The sequence below is a fragment of the Dipodomys merriami genome, unplaced genomic scaffold (assembly GCF_024711535.1).
Source record: "Dipodomys merriami isolate MVZ:Mamm:240054 unplaced genomic scaffold, mDipMer1.0.p SCAF_192, whole genome shotgun sequence".
NCBI lineage: Eukaryota > Metazoa > Chordata > Mammalia > Rodentia > Heteromyidae > Dipodomys > Dipodomys merriami.
Genome location: NW_027203293.1, coordinates 1427290 through 1437500, shown reverse-complemented (window position 1 = coordinate 1437500; position 10211 = coordinate 1427290). Strand labels below are relative to the sequence as shown.

At 39.8% G+C, this 10211-nt stretch overlaps 1 long non-coding RNA gene across 2 annotated transcripts in view; it reads right to left on the bottom strand.

Moving 5' to 3' along the window:
* Positions 1 to 7740, bottom strand: part of LOC138831334 (uncharacterized) — a 155573-nt gene extending 147833 nt beyond the window's left edge. For both annotated transcript variants that reach the window (XR_011373247.1, XR_011373248.1), the window contains exons 1-2: positions 7657 to 7740; positions 6305 to 6436 (exon numbers count right to left, since the gene is read on the bottom strand). This is a non-coding gene — a long non-coding RNA (uncharacterized lncRNA). The remainder of the gene's footprint in view (positions 1 to 6304; positions 6437 to 7656) is intronic.
* Between the last annotated feature and the right edge of the window lie 2471 nt (positions 7741 to 10211).

The following is a 10211-nucleotide window of genomic DNA, read 5'->3' as shown; positions in this document are numbered from 1 at the left end:
TTAATGTACTTCCAAAATGACTTCATAAAATTGTAACCACACCACCAGTGGGCTGAGGTTTTAACTCCCAACATCCTCATTTTCTAACAGTGTTGATGTGACTATATTAGTGCCTACTCTAAACATCTTGAACATAGAAAGTTACCAATTGAGAGGCCTGGTTTAAAAGACTTAGGCAATCAAAATCCTTATTTCTTTTGCCCACCATTGTTACAAAATGACACTTTTCTACCTCCCTTCTCATTTACTCTGTAGAATCTTTAGACCTGCAGATTCTTTTAATATGGGCCCTGGCAAGGCCCAAATTTCTCCCATATAGCACCAAAGGGTTTTTGTTGTTGTTATTTTTTTTCCAGTCAGTCGTAGGGCTTGAACTTGGGGCTTGGGCACTGTCCCTGAGCAGGTTTGCTCAAGTCTAGCACTCTACCACTTGAACTACAGCACCACTTCCTGTTTTCTAGTGGTTAACTGGAGATAAGAGTCTCACAGACTGTCCTCTCAAGGCTGGCTTCGAATTGTGATCCCTAGAGCTCAGTCTCTTGAGTAGCTACAGTTACAGGCATCAGCCACCAGTGACCTGTACACCTAAAGTTTTTTTTACCAATGGTATTCTTCAGTTTGATTGGACCCCCTAGCCTACCCAGAAGACAGGTACTGTGCTGCCTCTTTGAGGCAACCACAACCACCAGACAAGCTGATAGAGCAGATGTTCACACTAAAGCTATAGTGACCAAAATAGAAGGAACTGATTTCTGGGTGGCTGAAGTAAGACATGACAGAGTCTGTACCATCTCTAGAACCATCCTTCTTCGTCTCCACACCAGTGTCCTTGAGCTTTGTTCAGTCATTTGTTTGTTCTTCCCTCAAAAAGTATTTCTTAAGCATCTGTTGTATGCACAAATAGGCTCATAGTGTACAAAAGAAGCATCATGGTTCTTACATTACAGTATGTAAGTATGTAACAGGAGATGAAGGTAAAAAGCACGGACGTATTGATCCAGGCATTGAAATCAGAAGTCAGAGCTGATAGAGTAGTTAGGAGGTAGCCTTGTTTAGAAACCATTATTTAAATTGAGACCATGGATGGGATTGTAGTGTTATGACAGAATGCTGGCCTGGCATATATAAGGCCTTGATTTTGATCCTGAGCACTATAAAATAATAATAAATAATAAATTGAGACCTAAAGGGTTCCTTTAGGGATCTGAGAGAAGAGTTTTTTAGGGAAAAGAAATAGTCTTAAAGAAGGAAAAAAATATAGTACATTTGATAAAGTTATAGTGAACACAGCTAGCACCACATGGAGATCCAGAATGGTAGGAGGTGAGACCAGAGGAAAAGGAAGAATCAGGCTCTGATTGACTTTTGTGAGTTGTAATCAATAAGCTATTGAAAAGTAGATGAATGGCATAGTTTTCTTTATGTTTTGCAAATATCATCTGAATTGTTTATGGAAAATGGATTGGGGAAAGCCCCAGGGAAAATCAGATCATTCAGAAAGCCATCTTTCTCCATCCAGGAAAGAAATAAATAATAGTGCTTTGAAGTAGGAAAGTGAGGGTGGGGGGCACACCTTTGGGAATAGGAAGGTTTTGCTGATGGATTCACTATAGTGGTTTGCTAAAGAGTGAAGATAACTCCCACAATCTTGCTTTGAGTAACTAAGTGGATGATGATGTATGTGTTAAGATTAGGAAAGTGAAAAACAGACTTCAGAGGGGAAAATCACTAGATTACAACTTATTAAGATTGATATGCTTGTGAGGCATGGAAGTGGGTCATTGAATAGGCATTTGCATATTCTCATTTTGTTAATTTAAATATTTTTGGGCCTCTGTTGTGTATAGGAATGAGCCAAATGATAGAGTGAGGATAACAAAGATGCTCTGGATCTTAGGAAGTTTACAACCAGGCAGGTAAGACACCCACTGAATAAGTAACTAAGTACAGTGTAAAACTGGTAAAAATGAAGGGACTTGGGAAGAAAGAACAAGGGGGCTGGCAGTCAGAGTGGCTAGCGAAAGCTTCCTGAGGAAGTGGCATTTAAAGCCGGCTCTGAAATTTAAATGAAATTAGTTCAGTAGGCAGTTCAGGCAAAACATGTGCAGAACATGTGTGGAACCCTGGAGGCAGGAACAAATTTTGCAGAACTAGTTACTTCCCAGGAGACTCTCAGTCCTTAAGAAAATCTGTTAGAGAGGGCTGGTTTTACTGTCCCTTTCCCTCACATGCTGGCATGGCCAGAGGGCCAAGCTAGCTTGCACTCCAAACAGAAATTCAGCTACATTGGGTCCAAAAGACCTAACTTCATTCACTAAAACAATCCCCATAGCATGTAATTATGGGTGGTGGCACTCTTGATAAACTTCTTGCCTTTAAGAAAGAACTTGTCAAGCAAAGTACAGGTAGCTCATGCCTGTACTCTTGCTACTCAGGAGGCTGAGATTTTTGAGGATCCCAGCTCAAAGCCAGCTGGGCAGGAAAGTCCTTGAGACTCTTATCTTCAGTTAACCACCCGAAAACCAGAAGTGGTGTCGTTGTGGCCCAAAGTGGTAGAGTGCTAGCCTTGAGCAAAAAAGAGCTCAGGATCAGCACCTATGACCAACAAAAGAAAAAGAGAAATAAAGAAAGAGAGATGGGGGAGGGAGGGAAGAAAGAAAGAGAAAAAGAAAGGAAGGAAGGAAGGAAGGAAGGAAGGAAGGAAGGAAGGAAGGAAGGAAGGAAGGAAGGAAGGAAGGAAGGAAGGAAGGAAGGAGAAAGAATTTGTTACTAGTGGAAGAGACATTATACCCAAATTCTATATGAAGAATTCTGGGGTGATTGATCGGGGGCAGGGGTGGGAGACGGGGGACTACCTTCTCTGGCCAGAGGAGATCATAAAGGAGGACAAGGAAGAAAGAAATAGCAGGACATGGTATATCTATATCTATATCTATCTATCTATACATGTATATATGTATGTATTGGGGACATGAATAATTCAAGGGATAAACTCTTCTTATGAACTGTATACAATGGACATAAGTAATTTCCTGTTTTGAGTTCATGATCTTCTTTAGTGTGGTAAAAGCTGTGACTTTGTAATCAGCAAGTTTCCTCAAGGAAGTACCTTGGTATTGAACGCTAATGAAATGATCAAATGCCTGGTGATCATATCAGTAAAGGAGAAAAGAATCCCTAGCAGGAAAGGTCAAGGTCACAAAACTGTATTCCCTTCCTGCCAAGTTTCCATCACCTTTACAGGTAATACATAATACAGGTGTATCTAGGAGAGAGACTTTCAGTAAAGGCAATTCATACACTTAGCTGTCCCCTTTGAGCCCTCCCCACAGAAAGATACCTGGCTCCTTAAGGTAGCTCTCTCCAGTCCCTCCTCCACCCCAGAAAGATATCTATTTGGAATTCTCTATTGCAGCTTCTCCCTGGACAAAATAGAAAAAAATTAATTTGCTTTGGGCCATTTCTGAATTAAAATGGCATTGAATGAACACAGACTCACAAATCTGAATAACTCAAACCAGTTAGAAAATGAAGACAAGACAAGAAAGAAAAATTGAGAGGGCGAGAATCCTAGAAAAGAGGAAATGAATCTGTGGAGAAGCAATTTCCCAGTGCGCCCCCAAATTAAACACAGCTTTCAGACGTCAGCATCAAGGACCAAAGCTAAGTGATAATTAGGCACCAAGCAATCTTCTTTGAAAGCAGTACAAGATGGAACATTATTAGGTGAAGTGCTTTTTTTTCTTTCTTTCTTCTTTCTTTCTTTCTTTCTTTCTTTCTTTCTTTCTTTCTTTCTTTCTTTCTTTCTTTCTTTCTTTCTTTTATTGTGAAAATACTGTACAGAGGAGTTACAACTAAATGGTCAAGATAATGAGTACATTTCTTATCAAGCATTGTAGCCTCCTCCTTTGTTCCCACTTCTTATCCCATCCCCTGCCCCCCCAACCCTCCTCCCCACCCCCCACCAAAGTTGTAAAGTTCGTTTTCAACATAGGACTTGTTCGTCTCATTGTTGCAATGGGTCCACCTGTATCCCTATGTAAATGATTTGTTTTTTCCCTTCCCCTCCACAAATTATACCAACATCAAATACAGTGAAAGCAGGGGTTATACCATGGGAGAGGGACATACAAAGCAACAAAGAAATCATCTTATAAATATGTTAGAAACAATTGCATGAAAGGAAAAAACATTTGAATACATATCTTAGGGCTCATTTCCCTAACATCACCTTATCTGACCTTTTCTGCTTGTCTCAGACATTTACTAGTTATTGCAAATAAGGGAAACCATGGGACCTATGTTTCTTTGGGCCTGGCTTACTTCACTTAATATAATTTTTTCCAAGTCTTTCCATTTCCTAACAAATGGGGCAATGTCATTCTTTCTGATGGAGGCATAGAATTCCATTGTGTATATATGCCACATTTTCTTGATCCATTCATCTACTGAGGGGCATCTGGGTTGGTTCCATATCTTAGCTATGGTAAATAAGGCTGCAATAAAAATAGTGGTGTGGGCTGGGAAGGTGGCTCAGTGGTAGAGTGCTTGCCTTGCATGCCTGAGGCCCTGGGTTTGATTCCTCAGCACCACATAAGCAAAAAGAAAAAGCCGGAATTGGCGCTGTGGCTCAAGTGGTAGAGCACTAGCCTTGAGCTGAAGAGCTGAGGGACAGCGCCCAGGCCCAGAGTTCAGGCCCCATGACCGGACCCCCCCAAAAAACCAAAAACATAGTCGTGCTGGTAGCTTTAGTGTGGTCTTGTTTGTGAATATTTGGGTAAATGCCCAAAAATGGGATTGCTGGGTCATAGGGGAGCTCTATGTGGAGTCTTTTGAGGAACCTCCATAGTACTTTCCAAAGTGACTGAACAAGTTTACACTTCTTCTTTTTTTAATCCCCAATTTATACTGCTTTTCCTTAATAGCTTTGAAAAGCAAGGACATGAAGCAGTGTATTAGGAGAGGCAGGAAAATAGAGGATGGGGTTTGTCCTGTCCTAGAAAAAGTCAGGCCATCCAGTCATATGAAATTCAAATACCAGGTGTTGTCAGGTGTTAGAGAAAGGGAAGATGGGTAAATAGAAGGAGCACAGGAGATTCAGGGTGGGGAAACCATTATGTATATAATTATAATGGTGGGTATGATGGTAGTGATGTTATGTGGTACTTGTGTTACACTGAGTGAATACTAAACTGTGGATTCTAGTTAACATCATATGCCATTGTAACAAGTATTTCATACTGGTGTAAAGAAAAGGAGGGGCAGTGAATGAAAACTCTCTGTGCTCTCTGATCATCTTTTCTAGAAACCGAAAACTGCTGGAAAAATAATCTGTTAATTAAGAAAATTTTATAGGATTCCAAACTAATCACTAAACTTGATCTCTTTCTTCACTCAATCTTCTAGGACATTCATTGAATTTTTATTATGCTCATTCCCAGTTTCAGGCACTGAAGATTTGACGTTGAAAAAGCCATATTCCTGCCCTCTTAGAGTTTTATTCTGGCTGGGAAATGGATAGTAAACAAGCTCATAAAGATGGAAATAATGGCAGGTAGTAAACAGTACAGATGCAAAGGAGACACCACAATGTGGTGGCAGAAGAGTCTGACGCAGTACTGTTTTAGGCAGGGTGGTCAGAAAGGGACGTTTGAGCTCAGCCCTCAGGAAGGGAGGGAAGAGCCACGTGGACCAGAGAAATGTCTGGAGTCCCAAGAAAAGAGGAATGAGGCCAGGTGTAATGAAAAGCAATGTGGTTGGTATGCAATGAGGAGGGACTTCCTTGATGGAAATAAGGCAAAATGATAGACAGGGACTGGGTCATTAAAGCCTTTGTGAGCCATGGCAAGTGTGCAGATTTTATCCCAATCATGATGAAAACCCAGCCCAAAATGCTATTTATGCCGGGCGCCAGTGGCTCACATCTGTAATCCTAGCTGCTCAGGAGGTTGGGAGCTGAGGATCACGGTTCAAAGCCAGCCCGGGCAGAAAAGTCCGTGAAACTCTTATCTCCAATAAATCACTAGAAAACCGGAAGTGGCGATGTGGCTCAAGCGGTAGAGTGCTCATCTTGAGCTGAAGAGCACAAGGACAGCACCCAAGCCCAGAGTTTAAGCCCCATGACCCACAAAAATAAACAAATAAATAAACAAACAAACAAATAAATGAGATTTATACACATAATGGAACAACATTCAGTCTTAAAAGGGAAAGAAATTCTATCACATACTATGAGATACATGGTGTGACATGATGTAAGCCAAAAGTTAAATGCAGAATTATCCCACCTGGAAGATGTACCTACCTGGAAAAGTCAGATCCACAGAGCAGCAAGTAGAGAGTGGTTATCAGGGGAATGGAGGAGCAGAGAGCATGGAATTTGATGTGAAGTCCCAGTTTTACAGGATGAACAGCGCTGGAGATTGGCTGAATGTCACTATGAATATATTTAATGGAAAGATTATGTATGTTTTACCACAACTAAGCACCAACAAACCACGGAAAAGCTTTAAAGCAGCAAGTGACACAGTCTTGCTCACACTGTGGCTGATGTGAAAATGAGGCCAAGTTTGGTAGTACTTTTTTTTTTTTGCATAGTGGTCATCTTTAATAGGTATGAGGTAATAATTCATTATTACTTGCATTTCCCTTGAGCTTGTGAATGATTTAAGTGTGTGTTTGTGTTTGTGTGTGTGTGTGTGTGTGTGTGTGTGTGTGTGTGTGTGTGTGTGTGTGTGTGTGTGTGTGTGTGATACTAGGGTTTGAACTCAAAAGCTTGGGCTTGCTAGACAGATATTCTACTCCTGAGCCATGCCTCTAGCTCTTTTTTCCCCTTCTGGTTCTTTTTGGATATAGCTCTTATTTTTTCCCCCAACTGAGCCTGACTATTTTATTTATCATGACATAGATGAGATATGGCTCATACCATCATGCCCGGTGTCTTTTTCAGAGACAGAGTTTAAAGAAATTTTCCCCATATGGCCTCAAACCACAATCCTCCAATCTCAGCCTCTCAAGAAGCTAGGTTTGTAAGTATAAAACACCAATACTGGCTTATTGATTATTTACTTTTTAGCATAGTCAGATGTCTGTTTATCCACTTAGCATCCTCTATCAAAAGCATTGCTAATGCATTATTTCTTTTTTAGAAAATGCTTTATTTTCTCCAGGATTTATTTCAAAGTGTTGATACTCATTCTGCAAGAGAGTGTTTTTAGGATCCTTTTAGAAAGCACAATGGTAGGTTTTCAGGAAACAATCTCACATACCCTCCTCAAACCAGCTTTAATACTTTTTTTAAAAACTAAAACCTTAGAGAGTTGTATTATATAGTTACCCCACCAGGAATAACCTCTGATTTCAAGTATGTACAGGAAACAACAAGGTCATAATTTCCATCTCGCTGACAATGCTAAACAAATGCTGTAGCTGTGACATGCATCCTGATTTCAGAGATATTAAAATATGAAGAATAAAAACTTTTTTATCCAGCTCCTGTAGCTGCAGTAACAAACTGATAAAAAAAAAACTTTGATAGTTTAAACAACACAAATTTATTCTCTTAGTTCTGGAGACCATACATCCAAATGGCTCCACAGGATAGAAACTAAAGCCACCCTCCCTTCAAAGGCTCTCAGAAATAATCTGTGTCCTTACCTTCTTCCAGCCCTAGCATCACGACTCTTGGCAGTCCTGGAATTGATGATCCTTCCTCACAGCCAGCAGCACACAGCCTCTTACCTCAATCATCATCTGATTCTCTGTCCTTGAAGACATACCTCTTTTATAAAGACATCCCTGGCTGCACTTAGTGCCATTTTCACCATCCCACACAAGCTTCTCATCTCAAGAACTTAAACTGAATCATGTTGACAAAAGTCTTTTTCAGTACACAGTAACATTTGCAGACTCCAAAGATTGGGAGTTGAATATTTTTGGAAGATATTATTCAGCCTACTGCACCTTCATAGATCTGATGAAATAGGTAGTAGCCATGCAATGCTGTTGTGTAGATGGTATCAACAAGGGCATAAATCTATATTAGAAGGGTCTGGGGACTTGCCCCAGGATACTCTCATATTTAAAAGATAAGAAAAGAACATTGGAGGAGACTGTGATATCTGAGACAATGTAGGCAATCAGAGTTCCCACAGCCAATTAAAGAAGGCTTTTCAGTGAGTAGGGATGACCACCTGCATCAAATGCTACTCAGAAAGATAAGGATGTAGAGTCAAATACTGGATTTGATGCCTTGGATCTGAACAACTTAAAAGGAGGGCTGGTGATATAGCTTAGTGGTAGAATGTTTGTCTGGCCTGTGCAAGCCTTTGAGTTGGATGTCAAGCAACAACAATAACAAAGACAAAACAATAACAACAACAACAACAACAAAACAATTGAAAGCCTAGTATCATGTTTGTAATTCTAGCTACTCAGGAGGCTGAGATCTGAGGCTGAGATTAGAGATGTGGTTTGAAGCTAGCTCAGGCAGGAAGGTCTGTGAAACTCTTAACTCTAATTAACCATCAAAAAGCCAGAAGTGAAGCTGTGGCTCAAATGGTAAGGTGCTAGTTTTGAGTAAAAAAACTCAAGGACAGTGTTCACGCCCTGAGTTCAAACCTCAATCCTGGGTATGTGTGTGCGCATGTGTGTGTGTGTGTGTGTGTGTGTGTGTGCGCGCGCGCACACACACACACACACACTTTAAGTGAGGAATTGTAAGCACAATAACAAGTTGGGATAGGCATGAGACAAGGGAGACAAAATGTCACATAAACATTCAACTTCTACAAACATAAAAATGGAGTGATAGTTGAGCAATTTGGTGTTCCAGGCCTCGTGACAGAAAAGGAAGAAGTAAAGAATTGACTGGAAAAAAGGTGATCATAATAATTTTGGGTGGTGAGTTCTAAACTCACTGAAAAGTAACAGGATGAAAAAGATGGTGCCACAATCAAATAGAAGTTTGTACCTGGCACCAGGTAGAGGCTCAAGCCTCTACTCCTAGCTACTCAAGGAGGTTGAAATCTGAGGATTGAGATCAGAAGCCTGAGCAGACAAATTCATAGTCTCTTTTCTCCAATTAACCAGAAAATAATGTTGAAACTAGAGGCATGGATCAAGTGGTAGAGCACTAGCTGTAAGCAAAAAAGTGGAGCAAGATTATGAGGCCTGGAGTTCATGGCTATCAAGATCATTGTCCAAAAAATTAAATTTTGTGCTGCTAATCATTGGTGAAAAAGAAGGAAGCCTCCATTGAAGGTCCATTGTTCAAATGATAAATGGAATAAAACTCATAATTACAAAAACAACTCTTGGTTTGATTTCCTTCTTTCTTATAATTTTTAATCATTTCAGTTTCCCATGAGAAGCTACTAATAGCTCTTGGTATGATTATTATTAATTCTTTTAATGAAATCATTGTCTTAATCTTCATTTGTTTCACATGATTCTTCTAATATAAAAATTGAAAGTTCATTCTGAAAGAATGAGGCATACTGTCTTTCTTCCATGTAGAGTATTACTTAACAATGAGTAACCAAACATATGTTATTATTCTGGCAATTTTGAGAAAAAAATAATAAAAACACCATTTATCAATAATCTCGTTTTTTGTCCACCATGAACATTCCAATGTAAATCTTATTAATTCTCATGTGAGGAAGTAAGACTCTTGGCCACATGACCAAGAACACATAATTAAAAAGTGACAAAAGCTGGAGAGTTGAACTCTAGTTATGGTGCTTCTCAGATTCTTTCTCATCCCTCCATTGCCTTTAGATTTCTTCTGAGTACCCTGGTATTACCTGCTGTATGAGTTGTAGCATCACTTGACAGTGGGAGGTCAGCTTTGTTGTAGGAGAGTAGGTGAGTGGTTTGCAGAAAGTTGAATATAAAATTAAGACCCCAGAGATTGTTTATTCATTTCTTCCCCTAGTCATTCAATTGATATAACTGCCCTTACTATAGCTTGGGCACAGAATACTACTTTACATGAATGTTCCCAAGATGCTCACCATAACTGATACCCCTTCTGACTTTTCATTAACCAAGGAAAAGAGGTGACTCAGTTCTGTTACTTTATAAACTTCAGCAGACACTGATGACTAATATCCCTTGACTTTCAATCAGCATGTCATTTTACCAAATGACACTGAAAGATCATAGTGCTACCTAATAAGTGGTCATATTTTTAGAATGACAAAGATAAT